The 23,764-nt window shown below is 46.3% G+C and overlaps 1 protein-coding gene across 4 annotated transcripts in view; it reads left to right on the top strand.

Moving 5' to 3' along the window:
- MSRA (methionine sulfoxide reductase A) overlaps positions 1–23,764 on the top strand; it is a 286,803-nt gene that overhangs the window by 50,286 nt on the left and 212,753 nt on the right. The window lies entirely within an intron of this gene.

Here is a 23,764-nt window from a genome sequence, read left to right as displayed (position 1 = left end):
TACCTGTGTGCCTTTGCGCATTCTATTTTCTGTGCTTAGACTGCTCTTTCTAAAATTTTCGCTAGCCCATAAGCTTCTGCACATTCTTTAAAGCCAGCTCCTCTGTTCCCCTTTTGAGAAACTCTTATCTGGTTTTCCAGCTCTGCCCCCTGTGGCAGAGTTGGTCTCTGGGCTTGTGCAGGAACATCTCGGGTGTAGGATCCCTTCTGGTGCCTAGAAGATCGGAAGGCAATGATCCTCGGCTTTCCTGGCTCAGCCCGGGCTAAGGTGGCCCCTCCAGGAGAATCTCAGTATTTATGATGGCAGTATTTATTTAGAGGCCCTTGAGGAGAGTCCCCCTGTTCCTGAGACGTCTGGACTCCCCTGTGGATGCAGAAGACCCAGAGTGTGCCTTTTAGCGCTTGGACATTTGTGTAGGCTCTTGTTCTTCTTCCTTGTAGCTCATAGTTTGTGTCTACACACACGCTCTCCAGAGCAGACAGTGAATTACAGCTACTGACTCCACGGAGCTCCGTTATCCTGGGTGTTATTTCAGGTGTGTTTTAATGTTGCTGTGTAATTTGTCCATAAAGTACATGTCTTCATAATGAAATATGAATGGGTGTCTGTTGAAGGAAGAAGAATGCCGATGAATAAGGTGATGACAGGACACTGCTGGAGCCCGTTGTTTAAGTCTTCATTGGTCACCTTCCTCCATGTCTAGAGGAGGTAGTGAAGGCCACTTGGCTAATGTGCTTTCTGTTGCAACCTCAGAGAACAGTGATTAATGCTGCACTTGGGAGTGGTTTGCAGGGGGCTGGATGATTGGAGCGTGAAGTTCCTCTCGCCTGGAAAAGCAGTCATGGCAAGCTATTTCTTATATGTGTTTGGTTCTCTGATAAGCCCTTGGATTACTGAAATGGTTAATACACATCTTGCCCTTTCGGAGAGAAAAACATTCAAAGAAATGTGTGAATGCTCCAGTAGAGGCCTGTGCTTGATTCTTGGAGGGTACCAGGTGGTCAGTGAAGAACAGCCTTAGGGGAGGACAGGAGATGGGGTCCAGGGGAGGACGTGAGTAGGATACTGAGAGCGGCAGAGTCTCAGAATTAATTCTCTCTCTGCCTAGTGGGCAAAGGGACTGTGCTGGTAGGAGTCCTGGAAGAAATACACTCGGGTTGGGTAACTGGAGGAAGCTGAGTGAAGGGACTGTTCACAAATGTGCGGGCAGGATGATTGAAAAAACCCGCAGGGGATGGTAGAGCACCTGGGAGCTGGTGACAGCTTTACTGCTCCTGGACCCAAAGGGGCAAGAGGAGGGAGCGGCTAAGAGAATGGAACTGGGGCTGTAGGAGAGGACCGCTCTCCAGGAGTGTCCCCGTCGGGGCCCTGCAGAGAGGAGCACAGCCGCTGCCAGTTTCTGGCCTGGCTGGGGGAGAGGGCGGGGGGCACACGCCTAGCAGTCTCTGTGCTGTCCAGTCCCCCAGCAACGTCTCCCACTGGCCAAACTCACTAGAAGGCAGGGATCAAGGGAGCTCATTGGTGCATGGTTGGCAGAGGACATGAACAGGGTAGAGAAGAGTGGAAGGTGCTTCTAGGAGAGCAAACAGAATATCCCGCACAGAGCTGACTGGGCCCAAGTGAAGATAATGTTCACGGTGTCCACTCCCCTCGAGGAGGCGTCCGCCTGGTCTATTTGTGACTCTTATAGAAAATCTAAAAATGACTTTGGTGCCATGTTTGAAACTAAGACTCACTTCTTGCTCCTATGATTCTACTTTGATATTAAATAAGTTTTCCTTTATAGGACATTAGTCAGTAAATAGAACAGAATGTATGGTTAAATAATTAAAATTACTTTCATCATTACAATGAAAATATGCCTTGCCATTTCAAACCAAATATCCACTTATCATTCCTGAAATTTTGCAAGAAATCTATTATTCAAGGGTGCAGAGATGAGTTTTTGGGGGGTGAGTTTAAACATTTTTATGGATTAGATATGAATTCAGTAAAAATAATTGAATTAAATTGGATGGCATGAATAATTCATAACATGTAATTTCACATCAGTCCTAGCATAAAAATAAAGCTCTTGGTTTATGTGCTGGGAAAATGTATTTTATTATTTAGAAAGGTAGTGAACATTTATTATTTTGGAAGATAATTCACTTTATGATTAAATAGAGATATTAAATTGTAAGATTGAAAGAAAGCATAAAATTCAGACTAAGGCTCTGATACAAGTCACCACTTCTAAGCAGAAGGACGGGGAGAGAAAGGGGAGCATCCTAGGAGTGGGGATAACCTGTGCAGGGGTTCCGAGGAGAGAGGGGTCAGTCTGGACCTGCTGGCTGTTGCTGGAGGGAAGTTGCCCTGAGAGTGTGGTGGGAGATGAGGCTGGAGAACCTTCAGGGCCAGGTCATGAAGGACCTCAGCTACCAGCTGGGCTTGACCTTGATCCTGAAGGCCAAGGGGGAGCCACTGAGCGACACTGAATGATAGATGCGTTCTGTGGGCTTCACAGTCATCTGTAAGACTCTAGTGAAAGTTCTTTCTCCTAAACATTCTTGGCTGTTCAAAATATCATTTGGTCCACGGGGATATTTTATAATTGGTTGATGCAGTATCTTAACCTCTGCCATGGTTTAATGATGGGACCAGAAGTTCATTCACCGAAATTGATACCAATAAGTGTTACTTTTTACAGCAACGCCTAATCCTCTATTTTGACCACTTTAGTTAAGACAACCATCATTCCCTTCAAAAGGCCTTTGCCACAACTTTTATGATTTGAGATGAACCTGGCCAGGTTCTGGAGGAAGGCTCTGTGTTTATTGATCTTTAGAAGGAAAGGAAGGAAAACCCTGGAAGTCATGCCACTTCCCTTCTGGATATGGAAGACTGTCCCCTGGGTAGGATTCCAAGGTTCCTGTAATCCATAAGTGAACAAATACTGCCTGGAGGGTGGAGCTGTGTCTCAGGTCAGAGTCATTGGAGCCAGACAAAACGGAGGAGGATGAAAGACGAAATGGACTCCATTGCCTGGTGTTTTAGGAACTTTTCTCTTTTAAATAACTGCATTGTTTTTGTTAAATGATGCACACTTACTGTGAATGAAGTCAGATAGTACCCCGCAATGCAAGAAAGTAAAAATCACTGAAAAACCCAATCCCCTGGGGATAACCGCATGTAGTATTTTGGTGAACGTGACTACCAGACGTCGATCTAGAATTCATAGTGTTGTGTTTCCCAGTCACTCTCAGTTTGTAAATCCGGAGTTCTCTGTCCCCTCTGTAGGATATCTGCTGTGATTGCCTAGATTTTTTTTTTTTTTTAACTCCTCAGGTTTCTTAAATTAGGGACTATGTTCCATTTTGTTTCTTCTCTTTACAGTGCTTGGCTTGTTTTATAACAAAATACACATATACAAAACAAGGTGTGTGTATATATATGTATATGGGGTACAATTGGGGGGAGAAACTGAACTGTTTGTAATTATGCTTGATTTGGATAACCCACTCTTTTATTGTGGTAAAATACACGTAATATAAAACTTACCATTTTAAGTGTACAATTGAGTGGCATTAAGTATATTCACAATGTTGTACAACTATCACCACTATCCATTTCTGGACCTTTTTCATCATCCCAAATTTACTACACCCATTAAACAATAAATCCCCATTTTCCCCTCCCCTGAACCCCTGGTAACCTGTGTGTTACTTTCTGTCTCTATGAATTTGTCTATTCTAAGGGGAATCCTACAGGGTTTGTCCTCTTGTGTCTGACTTGTTTATTTCATTTAGCAGAAGGTCCTCAAGGTACATCCATGTTGTACAATACATCAGAAAGTTTTTCCTTTTTAAAGCCGAATAGTATTTGTTTATATGTATATACCACATTTCACTGGATAACCAAGCCACTTTCGAATTTAGTTTAGAGTTCATTTAGTGGTCATTTTATAGGGTAAGTTTGTTTCATGAGAGTAGATGTCACTAGATGTCACCCAGAAGGAATGAACAGAGGCTGATATATTAAGTGATATTCTTCAGGGAGCCTTCCTGAAACTGACTATTTAGAATTAAAACAATCAATGAATATTTGATACTGGGGTTAAGGACATTTGTTATATTTATTAATAAAAGAGATGAGTAAATTAGCAAGTATTTTAGCTAACTTGATTACAATTCAAAAGGTTGTTGTTAAGCAGAAGAAATACATACTTAAAAATGTCAGAGTTTGGCTAGGTAGAGAAATTCAGGTATGAAAACTGTATGTTACTATCTTTATAGTATTGCAGACATTTAGATCTTACTTAATTTCATATTTTTTTTTAAGACATTCAGGAGGTGTGGATTTTTTTGTTGCCTGCACGTGGAATGATTTCTGTTTGTGGGTGGGCAGGCTGCCAGCCTGGTCTTTTCATCTAGGGCAGCGATCCTCAGGCTGGCATGAGTTCTGGACCCTTCTGTGGACTGTGGTGCCGTGGGGAGGGGGGAAAGCAGAGAGACCACCCCCCACCCCGTGATGCAGTCCTCAGGAGAGCTTAAAGAAGTTTCTGTTTTAATTCCGATGATAGTAAATCCTTGACATAAACCTATTCAGGATGACGTGGCATTACTGGATTTGCTGGTTCTGATTTTGACTACCTTTTAGTGTATCCATCCATGACTTGCATTAATTTATATTTCTTCCAGGGCCCTGCTGTTGAGGCTGGTGTGGCTCCTTTAGCTTGTAACTGAGCCTGGAAAACGAGCTACTCGGCTTTCCCCACTCGGCTTGGCTTTGTTGTCTGTACAAGGACATCTTATGAGGGAAATTTTGTTCGTGGTGATATTCAAAATTGAGGTCGGTCTCCAGAGTGGGAAGGGGTTACTTTTTCCTTTAGACAGTGCTCAAGACCCACTGAAAAGCTCTTTGCTGCCCAACTCTTCCTTTTCATCAGAGGTACTGTTCGTCACCTCAGTTATTCACTCATCCAGCAAATAACTTATTAAATGTTTACTATGCAGTGGACATGTTGTAAGAATCATATCAAAAGCTTGTTATGTTAGTTATGTTTAAACTGATTTTTTTTCCAGGACAGGAGTTGAGGAAGACGTTCAAGTCTCCTTGGTAAACTTCCAAATGCCTTTACTGTCAGCCCTTCTTAGGCAGCAAGAGAGTATATAGTATGTGCTTTTTCTAAGTCTTAATTTTCTCACTAGTTTGCAAGCCCCTTGAGGGGAGAAGACTGTAGCATAGCATCCCAATTCTCTTCTGTGCAAACAGAAGGACTTTGTGGCTAATTGACGAACTCCATCAACCAGAACGCCTCTGGATTCTGGCTGCCTGAGATTGTACTTTTTCTTTTTTTGTAATTGAAGTATGGTTAGTTACAATGTGTCAATTTCTGGTGTACAGCATAATGCTGAGGCTGTATTTTCAAACAGACACGAATTTGCTGCAGGTTCTTCCCTACCCTGGATGCTCCTTGGCATTATGGTCATTTCTGTTGTTATTATTAGTGGTAATGGTGGCTGGGAGGGATTGTAGAGGCAGAGATGTAAAGAAAAGCCAGGTCAGCTTTGGCATGAACAGATTGCTCCCCCGCCCGACCCACTAAAAGAATAAAAATGCACATCTTTCAGGGTTGTGGAGAAAATTAAGTGAAATAATACACTTGTAAAATGATGAGGGGAAGAAATTGCCATGGCAGTAACTCAAAACAACGATTTTCCTTCCTTTGTACTTGATCAGATGCTCGTACCCCATCTGCCTCCCCCCAGCCTTGGGCCCTGGGGAACCATGAGCACCAAGTAGCAGGACTCGAGGAGGAAGAAAGACCAGAGGGAGAAGGAAGCCTGATTTTGATAACAGAATTAGAACACAGAACTCACGGGATAGGACAGTGCTCATCAGAAGTGGGGAAGTGCTGCTAACTGGAGATACTAGGCTTTCTCTCCCCATCCCCCCAGTCTTGAGTCCCAGGAAGCACAAAAAAGCAAAGACATCAATTATTAGGAAAAAACTAAGATACTCTGTATTTTTAAATGGCTGTGTTGAATCTGTGTCCAAACCTGCTTTTGCCTGTGAAGGCGGTGTACACCTGGCTCGCTCACAGTTGGCGTTGACAACGTTCCACTCTCCACATCCCCTTCTTATTGATTTCATTCTCTCTCTAGTGATACACACATGGATCTAACCCATGACATAGAATACGTAGTTGCAATCTGGATTGCAAAGTGTGTGTGTGTCCCCGTGGGTCCAATGCCCCAGCAGTACTCACCTCCCTCAGGGGAAACTGGGTTAGTGGCAACCTTGGGGTGGTGCCTTTCTGGTAATCCCAACAGCTGGGGGTGGCTCTTGCCTTATCAGGGACACAGAACATTCAGCAGACGGCAAGACAGCCCTGCCCCCCCGCCCCCAACGAAGAACCGTCTAGCCCCTTTGAAAAACACTGCATTGTCAGTGTGGGAGAATCCTCAGCCACTCTGTCAACTGGAGCCTGTTTATAATTCTGTCACAAAGGATAACAAGTTTCAGGGGAAGCAAGAGAGCCTGTGCCTTGTCTAATGGTATTACTCGGTGACAGGAGTGACTGCATCTTGATCCTTGCTGTGAAATTCTAGGTATGTTAAATTCTGACCTATGTGTGAGCATTATTTCAGAGTTTAGGGCACAGCTATCCCTCTTCTCTTCATACAGATGGGGTGAAATAAAGGTGGTTGCTGTTTGGATCCCTGCCCTGCCCAGACCTTCTTTCACTGGGAAGCCATTAGATAAAAATTGGGCAGGCTTTGTGGACAAGGCATTTCACCAGAAAAAGAATCTTCGCGTCACCATGCACACACGCAGAGTCTGCACACACAAAGAAACTTTGCAAGGGCTCTTTTGATATGACATAGGGAAACCGACAGTGCCAATAATAGCACAGGGCTATTTCTCTCACGGTGCTTTTGAAGGCATAGAAAGCAAATGACAATTCCGGCGGTAGCCAAGATATATTTTGCAGGGACTGGAAAGAAACTGGCATTCTTATAGGAGTCCAGGAAATTGTCTTTGAGCCTTTGAAGGCACACAGAAAGCTAATGACACCTCAGAGGAATAGCGTTCTCAGGTTTTAGATGCCACAGATGCCAGTGATGCTAAAGCCAGGATATAAAACCTTTCTTATAGGGCCTTTAAGAATCCTCAGTGTGCTTTTATTAGCAGGCTGAGTGTGTGTATAGAAATGTTAATGGTCTGTGGAGCAAGCTCAGCTTGTTTTTGCAAACTGCAGGACTATAAAAGTGATCGGAAAGGACACCCGTCCTCCTTCCTGCCGGTGCTCCTTTGTTTCTTGTGAGTTTCTTCCTCTGTGTGATGACAGAGCACCGATCACGTTCTGGGGGCTGTGGCTGCCCAGGTGGCTCCTTCGTGGGTTCGTCTCTCCGGGAGCTTACCACCTAATACGGGAGCAACGTATGCGTTAATATCTGCAACCCAAGGGGGAAGGCGATAAGGGTGCAAATAAATCACAAATTAAATGGAAATGTAGCCACAGAAGAAATTACTTCTGGCTGATAGGATCAAAGGAAGTGACAGAGAGGAAAGAGTGGAAATGGTATTTAACTGTTTTCCAGCCTATGTTGGGTTCGTGTAGGTAGCAGTTAGCTTGCAGGGAGATGCGAAAAGGTGTCATGAAGGAGGGCACCCCAGCTGGCGGAAGAACACTGCAGAGGTCAGGGCAGGAGTGGTGTGCTAGCGGGTGCAGTCCAGGGTTAGCGAGTGGTCCTCGTATGTACTGCTGACCATTCACAGAAGGAACCTGTTTGCTGTTATCAGTGAGTGTTTTGGAGCACTGGTCCTCACCTTTTCATGTGCCCTAGAAATTCCTGGGGAGCTCGTTAAGAATTCCAATGCCTGGGACCCCTCTGCACATCACCATTTAGAAGAGGCCAGGGGTCCTGCTGTCCCTTCCTGCCCTGGCCAGTGTCGGGCCTGCGGCCAGTCTCTGGAGACTCTGCTGTGTGTGTCCCCCAGCTGGGACCCGGCGGCGGGATGTCAGAGCGGGAGGGAAATGGAAATTACTTTTCTAAGAAGTGTAATCCCCCAGTCTTCTCCAAGCAACTACAATAACATCTCATATTTTATTTAATTTTCTTTCAATGGAAAAACCGGTTATACTCAATGAAAACAAATGACTGGTAAAGAAGATCTGAATGATGTTTATAAGCCTTTTATATGATTTTTTTTTTTTTTTGAGTTTTTTGGCCTCCTCATTGCTGAGTAGAGGGAAGACGGGGAAGACGGGGAAGACTGGCACGTGTTATGTTCTACCGGTGTTCGGAGGGGGTGAGGTGATTCCCACCCGGCTAGTAATGTTCTCAAGGGTGACTGCTGTTTTTAATTTATCTGAGCAGTGCTTTTCAGTGAAGTGACATTGGTCCTGATCTGTCTGTAAATAGAGAATTTTACTGGAGGAAGTGAAGTCTCCTTCACAAATCAGTTTGAGCTTTCAGATTGCTTATCTGACGTCAGTGATGCCGGACTGTGCTCCAGTGCAGACCTCGCAGGCCACTGCCTGGCGTTTTTGGCTTTGGTTTCCCTGTGTTGTCTTTGGCCCTAATTGGGCCTCCCGCCCCTCCAGAGCGCTGGGTGTGGCTCTCGTGGTGTGTGTTGGGTAACCCACCTGAATATGAGGAACACTCACCGACCTGTGAGCCCCGCACGCAGGTCTGAAGCATCTGAAGCATCTGCTGTTCCAGCAGCTGGAGCTAGAAGTTCCCTGCTGCCCGCTTGCTCCAGCCCCCCTCGCCCTGCCAACACATCCACGCCAGGCACTTCCCGGTACATTTAAAAGCCCAGCCACAGTCCTGCGAGATATGTAATGGTAATAAGCCTGCCACTTACTGTTTACTGAGTGCCTATGTATGTCACATTCCAGGCTAGGGTCAGGAAGGTTAAATGATTTACCCAAAGTCGTAAAGTAAACAGGTGGCAGAGTCAGTCCCTCGAAGACATGCCTTCTGACTTTCAGTCTGGTTGGACCCTCCACCTGAGAGGAATGAGACCTTGGCCATTTACTCCCCGCCACGTGGGCTGGGATGCAGTCTCCACGGCAGGCCTGGCCTCACGAAAATCAGACTTGACTCATAACCGGCGCACTGAAGGATCCTGCCTTGGAGCTGAGTCCTACGGGAGTGCCTGTTAAAGTGGGGAACTGTCCAGCTCTCAGGGAAGCAAAGCCGCACTGGGTGTGGATGTTCTGGGGAGACGCCGGAGGTCCCTGGGTCCATGGCAGCGAGACCTACTTTTTGAGTCCTGTTTTTCGTAGACTGTGCGGGGAGGCGGGGAGAGGGGTTGGAGGGGAGGGAATTACTGTTGACTGAGCATCAGCTGCCCGGGGCTAAGTGCTGTGCGCTCTGTTCTAGCTCATGGGGCCTCACGGCCACTCTGTAAGTTTCGTAGCATCAACATGTTTCAGGAATGAGCCTGGGCTCTGGGGCTCCCCACTAGGAAGGCGCTCGGTCCACAGCCAGACCTGCTTTAACTCTTGCTTCAGTGCCTCGGGCCAAGGTCCTGGCCATGGGCTTGACTGGATCCCCGGGCTCTGCCCCTCCAACTCTCCAGAAAAATTGTACTAGTACTGGTGTCAGCTCGTCCAGGTTCAGATCTGGGCTTTGCTGCCTCCGAGCCAGACAGCCCTTCAGCCTCAACCTATCCAAACCTTAGTGTTGTTATCTCTACAGCTGGGAAGAATACCCACGTCGCAGGGTTATCATTAGGCTTCAATGAGAAAGCTGCTGTGAAGTGCTGAGCGCGTGGTCTGGCACGTGGTGAATGCTCAAGAAATGGCCATGATGGTGGTTCTCTGAGGCTGAGAACCTCAAAGGTTCGTGTCCTGACCCATAAATCTACCTCCTTGGGTCCTGCCTGAGAAGAACGTGTGTGATGGTAAATTGTAAAATGCATTTTCCGTGCCATCTGGTTTCCTGCGTTAACTCTTGCCCCCACCCCTTCCTGTTGTCCTGTCAGAGGTGATGGTCGCGGACGTCCTGGTGGCAAGTCCGTAGCTCTAATCAAATCACGTAAGAAAACCGGGAAAAGAATAGCTCATGGCTTCCTGGTGGTCTCCAGCTGGAAGACCCCATACAACGCTTGAGATTTTTCAGTGTTGAGCTCCCGTATAGTCAGCATTCAGACTGGAGAGAAATTCTCTTTCATGCCCAGCCAGTTGGTACAAAAAGGGAACTTTAATCGATACCTGTGCTGGTGTCACTCTCAAATTCAGGTGACAGTGTGGTATGTCCAGGCCTGTGTCACACACACACCAGGTCGCTGTCAGTGCTTGCTCTGGCTCGAGGACGCGTTTCTAAGAGGCTCGTTTTTCTGCACAGTCTCTGGTCTAAATTTACCCACGGCCCACGGTCATTTCCAGGCCAGACTGCACACGCCGGGTTAGAGCCCTGAAGCCAGGTAGTACAGAGACTGCCCACTGCTTTAGAGAGGTCTGAATGAGATGCTGAGGAGGGAAGGCTTTTCCTGTGGCAGAACAGAGCATCTAAACCAAGTGTTTGGGCTGAAATATGTCTGTGTTGAAGCCACTTTAATTTTTGTTTAAAAATGTCGTTACATTTTTGTGTTCAAATGCTTAACAAGCTGTGTTCTGATGACAATGTAGGTTTTCTAAGAGATTGGTCTCAAAGAACTCTTGCTGGAATTTTCTGTAGCCAAGGTGGGCTGTGAAAGTTAGAGCTGTTGCTAAGGGAACCAACTGAGGAATTTAAATGTATAAATCTCGCAGTTGTATTTACACTTCAAGTAACATCTGACCCAAGCTTTACTTCAGGATGAAGAGGAGAACGGAGTAGGGATTATAGCAGGCAAAGATGAACGAGATGAGTACCAGCCTTTTAGAACTGCGCTGCCATTAGTGTTTATATCTTACTCCTTAACAAACAATTCTGTTTTTCTTTTTAAAAAGGCCCTAGATGCTATATGCCTGCAGAGAGGTACCCTTGCCTTTCAGGCCAAGTCTTCACCCAAGGCTGTTTCCATCTCTGGGGGCTACTGAACTTCAGAAAGAGGCAAAGTGATAAGAAGAAATAGTTCTCTGGTGTTCTTACCATTGAAACCGAAATCTCTAGAATGATGGAAGAAATTCCATAGTTTACTTGGTGCAATTTTTTTTTTTTTGCCAATTCCATGCTGCCTAAAATGCTTTTTTGCTCTCTTCTATACTAGATAGAAGGAGGTCATTTCCTTGTGCTGAAAAAGAGTTGAAGCAGTTCCAACCCGTAATATTAATGATGACGTTAGCAATGTCGCTCTATGACAGATGTGCTGAGTACGATACAGTTGACCCTCGGACAGCCCGTCATAGAGTTGGTATCTGAGCACCATTTTACGGTCTACGGTCTGCCCTCCGTACCTGCAGTTCCACAGCCGTGGATTCAACTGACCGACCTCAGATCCTGTGTTACTGTGGTTTGTGTTTAGTGGAAAAATCCCGCATATAAGGGGACTTGCACAGTTCAAACCCGTGTCGTTCACTGTACTAGGAATTTAGTATCCCTTATCACACTGAAATTGATACTATGATAAGACAGAGGTGCGTGTGGCTCATGATCCCAAGCATAGAAACTGCACAGCAGCTGAATAGAAGAAGACAGCAGTGTTCTCTGCATTTGTGTGTCCCTGTGCTGAATAGATTTATATTGAACCATATGAAACTGCTGTTTTGTGAGCATAAAGAGTCATATATGGGCAGCTTCCTCTGGTTCAGCACAGCACGTGTTTCTGTATCCCCACCTGGCAGACACAGGTCTGGAATTTCCTTGGGATAAACCTGATGTTTCAGTGGCATAGAAACATGAGATTTTCCACAAATGCCTAACTAACCATGCAGGAAAGGAAAGCTCTTAAGTGTTCTATCTAATAATCCCAGATCTGGAGAGCCAGAAGGGTCCCCAGGGGTTGTGTGGTGGCCCAGCCCCGTTTTACAGAGGTGGGGCCCCGAGAGGTGAGGAGACTTGCCTGCTGTCCTGAGTGAGTTGGTGCCGAGTGTGAGGCTGGGATGTGGCCTGTGCATCTCCTGGGACACCTGCTCAGTCTTCCTCCACTGATTCTCAGTTACAGGCCATCCAAGCTAATGCTGCAAGTGATGTCTCCAACTCAGAAGTCAGCTACCTGTGGAGGCTTATACCAGGCGCAGGGCTCTAGGCATTAGGCTGTTCTGCGGTGCGGAGGAGAGGGGTGGGAAAGGAGTCAGACCTCCCGTGTGGAGGTGAGGGAGGATGGCAGGTGCCGGGCAGGTGAGGAAGGGAGGGGCTTGTGAGGAGCAGGGACGGCGTGCAGATGAGTAACCTGTGATGTGTGCTTGGCCTGAGAGGAAATCCACTTCCATTGCCAAACACTGTCGTATACTGAAGAGGGTATACATTTAACCAGCAGCGAAACACGTTCTCTTTGCGGGGATCCTGGGTAGCTCAATAAACCATCAGCGGTGTCTTCTTCATTTTGGCACCAGCTTTAGAAACTAGCACTTCTGCCTTTATCTCCCAACTTTACTTGAAAGTGTATTTTTAAAACTCGGTTTTCCGTATTTGTGTGTAAAGAAATTGTCTTATGGTTTTGTTTAATTTTGGAACTTCAAAGTGCCTGCTGTTTCTCGTGACAGTCATCTGAAAGACCCTTTTGACATTTAGAAGTTAACTGCCTTCTTTGAGAGCAAAGCAATACGCACTGGGAATCAGCATTTAAAAAAATTCTGTGCCTATTTCATCAGAAGAGGATTGTGGTATACGGGGAAATGAAAGAATTCAGTGGAAACTCATTTCATCATAAATGAGATAAGCCATGAGAAAGACCTGACCATAAGCTTCATAGGAACCAGTCATGTGATACTGGAGCTGATACATTAGTGCAGTGGTTTTGAATCTTGTGTAAAGTAGGAAGACTTTGTTCTCAATGGAAATATTGGAACCCTGTGCTTAAAACAGATGGAAGCACTGAATGGTAATGGAGGAGACGTGAGGAGCCCAGAGTCTGGGCAGCATGGCTGCTCTGCCCCTCTCTGCCCTAGGTTATCTCCTCCTCAGAAACTTGAAAGCCACTGTGCTAATAACATTCATTACATACGGATAGTAATCCCCTAAGTAAACAAAAATGTTATAGTTTCAAGGCATGTTTTTATACATCATTTTATTTGACTCTGGAGAACAGGCAGCAAAGACATTCTTACCCCATTGCCCCCATTTTTCATAAAAGGAAATTGAGGATCAGAGAGGTTAGCCACAGGTCCAAGGGCACACAGCTAATATGTAAGGCAGCAGGGTTTGGAATGTAGTTCTTCCGACTCTTAGTCTAGGGCTCATTTCACTGAATCATAGGGTTGTCAGTGGATGAAATAAAAAGTCCAGGCTCCTTTGAACTGGTGAATCTTTCTAGCATGTTTTGTTCAGTGGTGGGTGGATGGCAAACTGGAGGATGTTCAGTGGGGTGACTGGGATACAGCCCATCATATCGTAGAAGTAAAAAATTCAAACAATGGAAATCCCTTTGAGAATTCATTCGTTGGTGTGAGCTGATTTCAGCAAATGCACAAGATGCTCTGTAAGGGGGGTGCATGAGGCTCTGCAGGCTTGAGAGCCTTAGGACAAGGAGTGGATGTCACAGCAAAGGGGGAGAGAGAAGACAGCCAGGCTTCAACTTCCTGGAGCTTCAGAGATGGGCGTTCTGTGGCTGAGGGAACACGTGCAGCCCACCATTTTCAAAATACAGCCTTTGTTCCTTTTTCGGGATAAAAACTAGAAGGCTGCTTTCATGTTCCTACTTCTCAAATATGTCAGTTTTTTCAGTGACAGTATTTCATTCAATATAGTAGATAATCTGAATTGTAGGATTACTGTGTATTTCCCCATGGGACTAAATTAAGTTGTTTGCATTTTGGATGGACTAAAAGGCTCTAAAAACATTTTCCCCCTCCTGAATCATTTTTGGAAAAAGAGGTTGCAAGCCACTAATCTATTTCATAATACTGTCTGGGTGAAAGCCAGAAAACACACCTATCTGAATGCAATGATGCTAGCACAGAATTCAGCCCAAAGGGTGGAATATTTAGTGAGAGAGATTTGGGTTCAGCCTGACAGCAGCAGCAAAGTCACAACAACAGCAGAGCTAGTCACTGGGAGCAGGTGGCCTGGTGGTCCCAGGCTCCCCATCCCTGGATGGTGTGGACGATGGGTACCCCAGTCCTGCGTCAGTGGTGCGTCAGACCGCGCCGTCTTCTGAGATCCAGGATTCTGTTAATTCCACGTTGTGCTATCAAGTCAGAGTGACTGCTTGGACTTTCCTGCGTTTGAGTAGATGACGCTGACGAATACTGAGCCTTGGGTTTGTTACGTTTCACGGACTTCTCACTTTTGAAATTTTCTTAGCAAGAATCTGAGAACATTATGATATTAACTGGATCAGACTTGTTAATATATTTTAAGAGCATGTAATCCGTGATGAAGAAAAAAACTGAGCTGAGTATTGGATGATGAGACAACAGTCTAGATACTTTTTATTTAAAAATACTATTTTTAAGTCTTAGAATGACACTGGTGTCAATAAACGTGTCCTCTTTGAAAAACTAGAGAGGGGCTGTGTTCCTGAAAGTTGTGTCAAGTGCCCATATTTTCTCTTTATTTGTGTCAGTTTTCAAGGATTTCCTATTTTTATTTTTGATGCATTTTCAGATTTCAGCTAGTTTCCCCAGATGCTTAGTTTTGCCTTTCTATAAAGAAAGCTTTACTCCTTAATGGTCTGTAATAAATTCATATTTCAGTGTACGAAGGGCGCAGTGTTAGAAACAATAAAAAAAGAGCAAACAAAAAGCCGTTATGTGAACTTTTTTGTAGTGCACATAAGTTTTCAATTTATCGACTTTATAATTTGGGTTTTCTGGCAGCAGAGGTAGAGAGCACTGTTTCTGTCGTAAGTCACTGATCCACAGGAAGAATGAATCAAAGTCTACTAAGTAAAGAGCAGCTTAATTTCTTTAAGAGAGAAATGTATTCTACTCCTCTGCCTTAAAAAATAGGAACAGGGAACATAAAACTATTTGATAAATACTAGAGATAAAAATTAAGAGAGATTGAGGATGAAGATAAAAGAGGAAAGAGAGAGCCCCCCCCCAAAGGGAAACAAAGGTAAAAACAAGGACTGAGAGTGAGAGTCAGAGACAGAGTGAAACAGATGCTGAGAGATGAAACACCAGCACACGGCAAGGCTGGCAGACTGGACTCCTTCTTGGGGGCCGGGCAGGTGATGATGTAACTTAACAAGAGGTGTGGCAGATGTGGTGGGCTGTGGAGTGCTTGCCTCCCCTAAAGGCACTCAAATCCAACAAAACGGAAACACTAGGAAATCCTTCTGGCACCTGCTGGCCACCGGGCTAGACCCCTGGGTTGTGAGCACCCACAGAAAGGAGAGCTGACATTCACGGGGGGCTGACTTGGGGCCAGGCCTTGTTCTGGGTACCTCGCCTTTAAGGACTGCCTTCTCCTGACATCCTCGGAGGCACATGCTACTGTCCTTATCCCCATTTCAGAGGTGAGGAAGCTGAGGCACAAAGGGGTTACGGGACCTACACGGCTGGTACATGGAAAAGCTGAGGTTTGACCCCGAGGAGCTCAACTGCAGAAAGGGCTGTGTACACAAAGGAAAACCCACACGGAGACATAGGGTGACACTCAAGAGCTATCCATGGCATTCACTTTAAATCACTGAAGGGCAGTGGACGATAAAACAATAATCTACATACGTTTTATTTTAAAAATATCATTTTTAAGTCTTGAAATGACATTGGTATTGATAAGTGTGTCCTCGCTGTAGAAAGAGAGAGGGGCTGTGTTCCTGAAAGTTGGATGAAGTGCCCATAGTTTCTGCTTATTGCCATCAGCCTGACCCTTCACCCCGCCGCACAGAAGAGCAGACTTGGAAAAGGCAGAGACAGAACTCCTCTGACAGCACGCGGGAAGCTTCGAGCTAGTCTTTCATGGAAACACACCCCAACCTTCTGACTTTCACTGTGCACGATATTTGTATCATGATTTTAAAGCGGTCAGCACAGTGGTATACCTTTTAAAGGCACAAAGATAAATGGGGCCGGGGAGGGGAAAGTAGTTTCCCCGTGGTAAATGCCTACTTTTTAAATTAAAAAATTAGAAAGAAAGTTTTGTTCCTGTTTTGACATGGTATAAACTTAAAGTGGTAGTATGGTTTTGCTGGAGACAGTTAAACCCGGGCAGCAGTTGTTTTTTTTTTTTTTTAAGCCGGAGGACAGTGGCGTTCTAGGAGAATTACCACAGCTGTGTTGTGCCCAACATGTGGTAGATACTCAGTAAGTGTTGAATAATCAAATCACAATATTTAGCAGTTATTTAATGATGGACACCCTCACGGTTTTCAGCATGTATTCACATGCAGTATTTACTCATTATCTCAGAAACTTCTTGAGGCTAAGCAAGGTAGATATCATTATTCCCATTTTATGGATGAGGAAACCAAGACTCTGAGGGCCAAGTGACTTGACCAAGACTCACGGCTGGTGAGTGATGGAGCTGGTACCCGAGTGCTCTGCCTCTAAATCCAGGTTCTTTCCGTGAGGCCACACTGCCCTTCAGTGATTTAAACTGAAAGCCATGGATAAATCTCAAGAAAAATGTGTTTTCTTCTAGAGTTGTAGCGTTTCTGAAAAATGGGAAGCTCTGATTCCACCCCCCCCCCAATCTTGGAAGGAGGAATATTAAATGTCTGCAGTGTTTAAACCTCCTTAGTCCCCTTTCAGCCTCTAACCCCTCTTAAGAGGATGTTTAGGTCTATGACTTCCCTGTTTATTTTTAACGTCTTGCTTTTTTATTCCTCTGCAGTTGAAAGAGAACATTGAGTATGATGTTTTAATGCTATTGATTTTTCCTAGGCTGTTTGTTAAGATCTGTTTTATAAAGGTTCACGGCCAAAGTCAGTTGCAGTAATAGCTCTAAGAGTTTTAAAGCGTCATGGACCAGTGCAAATTTTTCTATCCCTTGCTTCAGAAATTATTTTAAGTAGGTGTTGGAAAGCAGCATTATTTTGAAATATACGTTCTTATTTTTCAAAATCTCAACTGAAAATGAAACATCACCAGGAACAAAGGAAATAGCCTCCCTTTCCCGACCCCAACTCTGCTCTTTTATTGTGTTCTTCTGGCTGCAAATTCAGAGAACTTCGTTATCTGGAGAGGTGAGTATTGTACCAGAACATGCTTCAACACCCACTCCACCCCGTCGCCACCACTCCTTAGGTCAAGGAATTAAGCATTATTTTATCCAAAGAATGATATGAAAGGAAGATTCGCTCTGCCGCAGTTTTGTCCTCTCCCTTCAGGGGAAAGAGTGGGCTGAAATGTGCTTAATTTTTTGCTACAGCTCCTGTGTGTACATATTTTTCCCTCATATTATCCAAGACCGAGTGAAGAGGGAGTGTTTAGGGAAAAAAAGAGAGGAAAGCTAATACAAGTTGAAAGTGAGATGCTTGCATCTTAATTTTAAGAGAACACAGAAAGCCAACTGCTTTCAGAAAAGGGCCCCTTCACGGAGTAATTTGCCTGGTGTGGCATCACAGTTTGTTGTATAATTTCAGCCCCGTTACTATGGAAACCTGCTTTAGTGTAGCAGTGATTGTTAATCAGGATTTGTCGTTATTCCCCTTTCATCACGAGCCTCTATATCCTCCCGGATTAAATCACAGTTCTCATTGACAATGGCATAGATCAAACATTATTGCCACACATAAAACCCTGGGCCGCTCCCCGTCATCGCCCCCCCGTTACCGGAGCCGTGAATGCCAGCTGAAGTCTAACTCTCACAAGGAATCCGAGGCTCCTCTCGGCTTCTCCGCTGTCTGCCCTGGTGACAGGGTGCCAAGTAGAGGAGGGCGAGGGCTACTTTCATTTAAACTCGCCCTGTGCACATGGGAAAGGCAAGCCCCATTCCTCGTCACTGCAAACCTGGGTCTGCAGCTCCAGGTCCAGGCAGGAAGTTGTTCCAGGGTGGCCGCGGACTTCCTCTGTCCTTTTCCCGTGTTTGCCCATCGCCAGGCGTTTAGCGGAACCCTTCTTCTTGGAGCAGCCCTCTTTCCCTTTCTTTCCCATCGATTTTCCTGGAGTCCTGGCTCCTGCTTTTCTATAGGAAGATCATGTCAGGACAGGGAGGCCAAGCTGCTCCCCTAGTGGCTGTGACTGTTCCCTCGTAAGCCCCCCAGAGCCCCTTCGGGCGGCGGAGTGACCACTGCTCTCTGAGAGCTGAGTGATGACATTATCTGGATGAGGAGGTTAACAGCCCTAAAGGGCAGCGCCGGAGGCAGCCGTGCCAGATGGCCAGCCTCTTTAGGGAAGTCAGCTCGCAGGAATATGGGGACCACCGAGCTCCAGTGCCACAGTGTTCTGGTTTCAGGGCCATCACCAGTCATGGCGTGCCTTCTGACTCCTCATTGGCGTCATTTGGGAGCAAGGACTTTTAAACTGTGCTGGTTAATACGTAGCCTCTGGTGCCAGTCGGCCTGGGTTCCATGTCTGGTGCTTCCACTTCCTAGCTGTGTGGCCTTGGCAAGCTTTTTAACCTCTCTGAGTTTCCGTGTGTAAAATGAGGGTAATAACAGCACCTACCTCATGGTCATGAGGATTAAATAAGCCGATGTTCAGATTATTGACTGGCATGTTGTGAGTGCTGCATAGGTGTTTGTACAGAAATGAAAAAGAAACGACATTATGCTTACGTGTACTCCAAATGTATTCCAGATCGGATTATCCAAATATTAGTAAGGTGTTGAAACCAGCACTCCCCTCCCCCTCTCTGCTCATCCCCAACCCCCCCGCCCGCCTGCTTTCTCCGCTTCATCTCTGCCGCGTGCCCAACCCCCAAGTATAATTCTGATTGGCTAAATTAATTCTGCAGCATCCTGCTGTGAATAATTATGTTGATCCAGTGTGTATTCTGATGCCTTTTTTTTTCCCTTTGCCTAAATTATAATGTGACAATTGCGGCTCACAGCTGGCTCATCAGAGGTGGGCAGTTTGGGAATTGGCGCATCTGAATGTGTTTCTCTGTTAACCCTCTGCCTTGATTGCTTAAGACAAGACATATGTAAACCCCCTGATTATTGCCATTTGTTTGGACTTTGCAAAGACTCTGCCTTCCAACATAAAGCTGCTGGGTTTGTTTTGGGGGAGAGGGGCGTCTGGAAGTCCCCTCCCTTTCTCCCCTCCCCCCTTTCCCTTTCAGACAATAAATAGCTGTCAGGCTTATGTCAAGGATGAAATTATAGGTGCACATGAGGCCTTGATTACATTGTTTTGGAGAGATTGCTATTAGCATACTGAAATGAAGTCTAATTTTTCACTGACGGAGCTGAGTCAAAACTCAAGTGACAGAGGAGGGCAGACATCTCGGGGACAGAAAGATCCAGTCTGAGCCCCTGTTCCACATGGAGGGGTGGTCCTCCTTATCAAACCAAACAACAAACACAAAATAGTTAACGCGAAAAATATCTCATTGGAAAAGAAAGGCCAACTGATCAAGGATGAAACAAGACATCTGGGTTAGATAAGGTTCTCTGTGAAATTACCCTGTGTGATTTTCAAGTGTGTTTAATCCATTTTAAGGCAGCGTCTAGATTATCGAGTCAGCCTGTGTTTTAGCTGAAGCATGCACTGTCTTGATTTTTTATTTTGCTTGCTGTCTGCATAATTCATTTCATCCTGCCACGTTCCCCATGCACGCATCCTCTGAAGATGCACACTTATGATCACCCAATCTGCAGGGCGCCCGCCCCTGTTGTACTGTGCTGTCTGAACAGCTTTGTGATGTGAACGTGCGGCTTGTTTGTTTCCAAAATCCTTTATTTAAAAAAAAAAAAAAAGTTCTTTGCATGTGGTTTCCCTGAAATGTTTTAAGGAGTGGTGCCTCCCGTGATGGTAGAATAATAATTATATGTGTTTTATTATAACTCTCCCCGCTCCCTGTGGTGCAAATTTAAAAATTGTACACACACACACACATGCACACACACACCCCTGCGTGGGTGTCCATGCGTGTGCATGTGTATGTGTATGTGTGTGTGTATAAAGATTTTAGCATTGTAGCTTGAGAGGTTATTCCATATTACTTAGTAATCCCTTATTACTGCTATTAAGGGGTAAAAAAAAATGGAGATTTAGTATGGATGGGAGAGAGAGGAGGGTGTCCTTCAAATTGAAATCTTGTGACAGTGGAGAAAATTTGTAGACAGACCATACTTTTATTTATTTGGAATATGTATTTTAAGTACCTCCCGAGTACAAGAGGCGCACTGATGTTGGTGTGGGGATTCAGAAGTGAATTAGAAATGGTCCCTGCGGTTCTGGGACATGGATGCTCTAGACGGGAAGGGAACGCTGCTGCCCCCACCCTGGGCTCTAGGAAAGCAGAGGAGAGCGGGGCTGGACAGGCTTTGTTACTCAACTGTTCAGACGATGCAAAAGAAAATTGAGGAAGAGGAGGAATCAACGGAGGTTTACTAAAGGAGGTTGTATTAGAAGTGCGGAGCGGCGGGCAGTTGAGGGGTGGGATTTTAAACAGAGAAATGGAAGACAAACATCCCAAGCAGAGTGGAACGTGTAAACTGCTGAGAGGTCTGGTTTGGCTGGAGGTTCCTTCCCTGGCTGTGCTTTTGCGTCCCTGGAGAACCTGTAATAAAAGGGACTGCTGCCTGAAATCCATAGAGACCGGACAGGAAGCAGACCAGAGGCCGCCTAGGGATGGGGGAGCTGGGGGAGAATAGGGAGCAATTTCTGATGGGTATGGGGGTTCTTTTTGGGTGGTGAAAATGTCCTAAAATTGAATGTCATGATGGTTGCACAAGTCTGTGAATCCACTAAGAAAACCAAACACTAAATTGTATACTTTCCATGGATCAGTTATATAGTATGTGAATTATATCTCATTAAAGTGGCTGGAAAAATGACTGCAGCCCAGTTCCCAGGCCAGACCAGCGAGATCAGAAGCCAGAGGGTGGTGGCCCTGATCGTCTGGGAAGGAGCCTCAGGTGATGGTGCCGTGTCAGGTCCGCCCGGGCTGCAGCACGGGGCGGACAGACAGCGCAGCTGCTGGGGCTGCCGGCTGGAAGGGTGGGTGGGCTTTACCTCTGAGAGCCTCGCAGGGCCTGCTGAAAGGTTTGCGCTTCCCCAGCCAAAAGGAACCATGGAACGTTTTAAAGTGGAGACCGGGCACCTGGAGACTGCTCTTTAAAAACCTACTCACAGATGTATGGAGGACGGTTTCTGAAAGTTGGGAAGCCAGCTGAGGCTGTTTTAGGTCACCAGTGGAGAGGTGCCGTGGCCCTCACTGGTGCCAACAGTGGTGGGTGGCAGTGAGGATGGAGTGGAGGGGACCGGTGGAGAGACGCGGAGAGAGCAGACCCCAGCAGGGCTGGGTGGCTGCCTGGACGGGGGCCACGTGGGAGAGAGGCTTGGAGGAATCTGCAGTTTTCCAGGCAGTGTTTCTGCGGGGCCTGAGGAGCCAGGCCAGACAGGGAGCTGGAGGTGCTGAGAGAGGCAGGTTTACAAGAGGGAACATGCAGAGTTTTGCATATGCTGGACTCAAGGGAACTGCCGTCCAGCCACAAGCAAACATTCTGCAGAGAGCTGGAAGTGTCTGTGACCCCAAGAAGAGGCTGGTCAGAGAGTTGGGAATCTGCAGACAGGAGTTTCGGGTGATCCGCTTCCCCAGCGGCCCCCTCACCTGGCCATTGGCTGGAGGACCGGACCCTCACACGTGGACCTTACCGCTGGCTGCCTGAACGTCCCCACAGCACGTCACCTGGCTCCCCCAGAGCCAGTGACCCATGATCAAGCAGGTGACTGAGCGAGGCACAAGTGAGTCACAGTGTCCCAGGGACCTGGTCTTAGAAGTGACCTTCCGTCATCTCTGCAAGATGCTCCTGTTCACACAGACCAACTATGACGCAGGGTCAGAGGGGACGGCAGGTAGGCGTGAGGACCAAGGGCTGCCGCGGGCCACCGTGGACTGGCTGCCACACCCTGGTGCCTGGCACTGCGCTGACAGTAGTAACAAGAGCAGTGTGGTCCCTGATGCTGGAGGGTGTGTGACAGGCAGGGCCCTCAGGTGCAGGCAGGCACCAGCTAGGTGCAGGGAAGCCTGCGCTGCCTGGAGCATCCACTCACCCACACCGTTTAGGGACACCTCTCCGTTCAGAGGCAGGAGAATAAAATGAACAGGGCCCTGATTCTCTGGACTGTGACTCCTGGGAGTTTGCTGTCCTCTGACTCCCTGAGGGGCCAGAGGGCTGGGAAGAGATTCCTGACCCCAACAGTTGTCCCCAGGGCCCAGCCACAACGCACAGTTCCAAAGAGGGGATGGTGCAGATAACTGTGGAGGGACTGGGAACGGGAGTAAGTTTTTCCATCCATCATCATCATCATCATCATCATTCATCACCTGATGGACAGTACCTGTCTGTCTTGCCACTCATCAACACCTCACTAATAATTGCTAATTTCCCTTTTTTACAAAGAGAGAGGGAGGCTCAGAAATGTTGGGCAGGCTAACACTTTAATGACGTTGGTTTTTGTTGTGTGTATGATGTGGCTGCCTTCTGTTTGTGGTCAGTGAGACTGGCTCTCTATTTCTGATGGTGGCGTGGAGTTCTCTCTGGAAAATAAATGCTTGTCTATCTCACAAGAGGCTTGTGTGAAAGATAGGACGTAAATGATATTACAGCTGGTGGAGATCATGACGGTGGCAGTGAAAGGACTGAACTTTAGGAAGCCGTCCCTGAGAGTGCGTTAACTTGGCTTCCTTCAGCTGGCCTGGGCCACACAACAGGATAACGCAGACTGGGAGGCTGGGAAGTCCAAGATCAGGATGCTGGCTGGTCTGGTTCTTGGTGAGGGCCTTCTGGTTTGCAGATGGTGCCTTCTCACCGTGTCCTGTCATGGTGCCCTCGTCTCCTCTTCTTGTAAAGACATTCATCCCATCCTGGGGGCCCCATCCTTATGACCTCATCTAAATCTGATCACCCCCAGAGGCCTTTCCAGCTAGTACCAGCGCACTGGGGGCTAAGGCTTCGACGGAGGAATATTGCGGGGGACACGGATATTCAGTTTATAGCACAAGGGTTGCGATATCTCTGTGTCACGGGAAGTGGCACTCTTGAGAGGTGCTGGGGTTGGTGTCAGACATCCTGGGTGTGTGGCTACTGGCAGATCATGCAGCCTCACTTTCCACGTCTCTAAAATGGGATCACAACACCTTCCTTCCTTCACAGAACTCTTGAGGTACAAGTTGAACAACATTTGTGTAGCTTACATCACTTAAGGCTGGTAAAATGCCCCTCTATTAAACTGGGTTTTCATGTATGCAAGATGACTGTGAGAATAAGCTACTTCACATTTTTACAGAAGTTTGGAAAATGCTAAAAAATACACTTTAGATCTAAAACCTAAATCTAAAATGCGTTATGGAATGATATCAAGTAGCCAGATTTTAGTTTTTTCTTCTTTATTTTCAGATGATATTATTGGTCTCCAGATCTAACTCTTTTTCATGTAAATTAAGACAAGAGTTATGGACTCTCCCCTACCCCCTCCCTCTGCTGCCCACCAGCCCACGCCTGGCTTTTTCTGTGGTTTACTTTTCGTTCTGGCCAGTTGTAATCCCTTCCCCTCCAATCTTTAAGTTTATTAAACGAGGAATTTACTCATGCTTGCTCATTTCTTTTATTTCTATGTTGTAGA

Source organism: Camelus ferus, chromosome 31, assembly GCF_009834535.1.
Source record: "Camelus ferus isolate YT-003-E chromosome 31, BCGSAC_Cfer_1.0, whole genome shotgun sequence".
Taxonomy (NCBI): domain Eukaryota; kingdom Metazoa; phylum Chordata; class Mammalia; order Artiodactyla; family Camelidae; genus Camelus; species Camelus ferus.
Note: the sequence above shows the minus strand (reverse complement) of the source record. Positions and strands in the feature narration are given on the sequence as shown.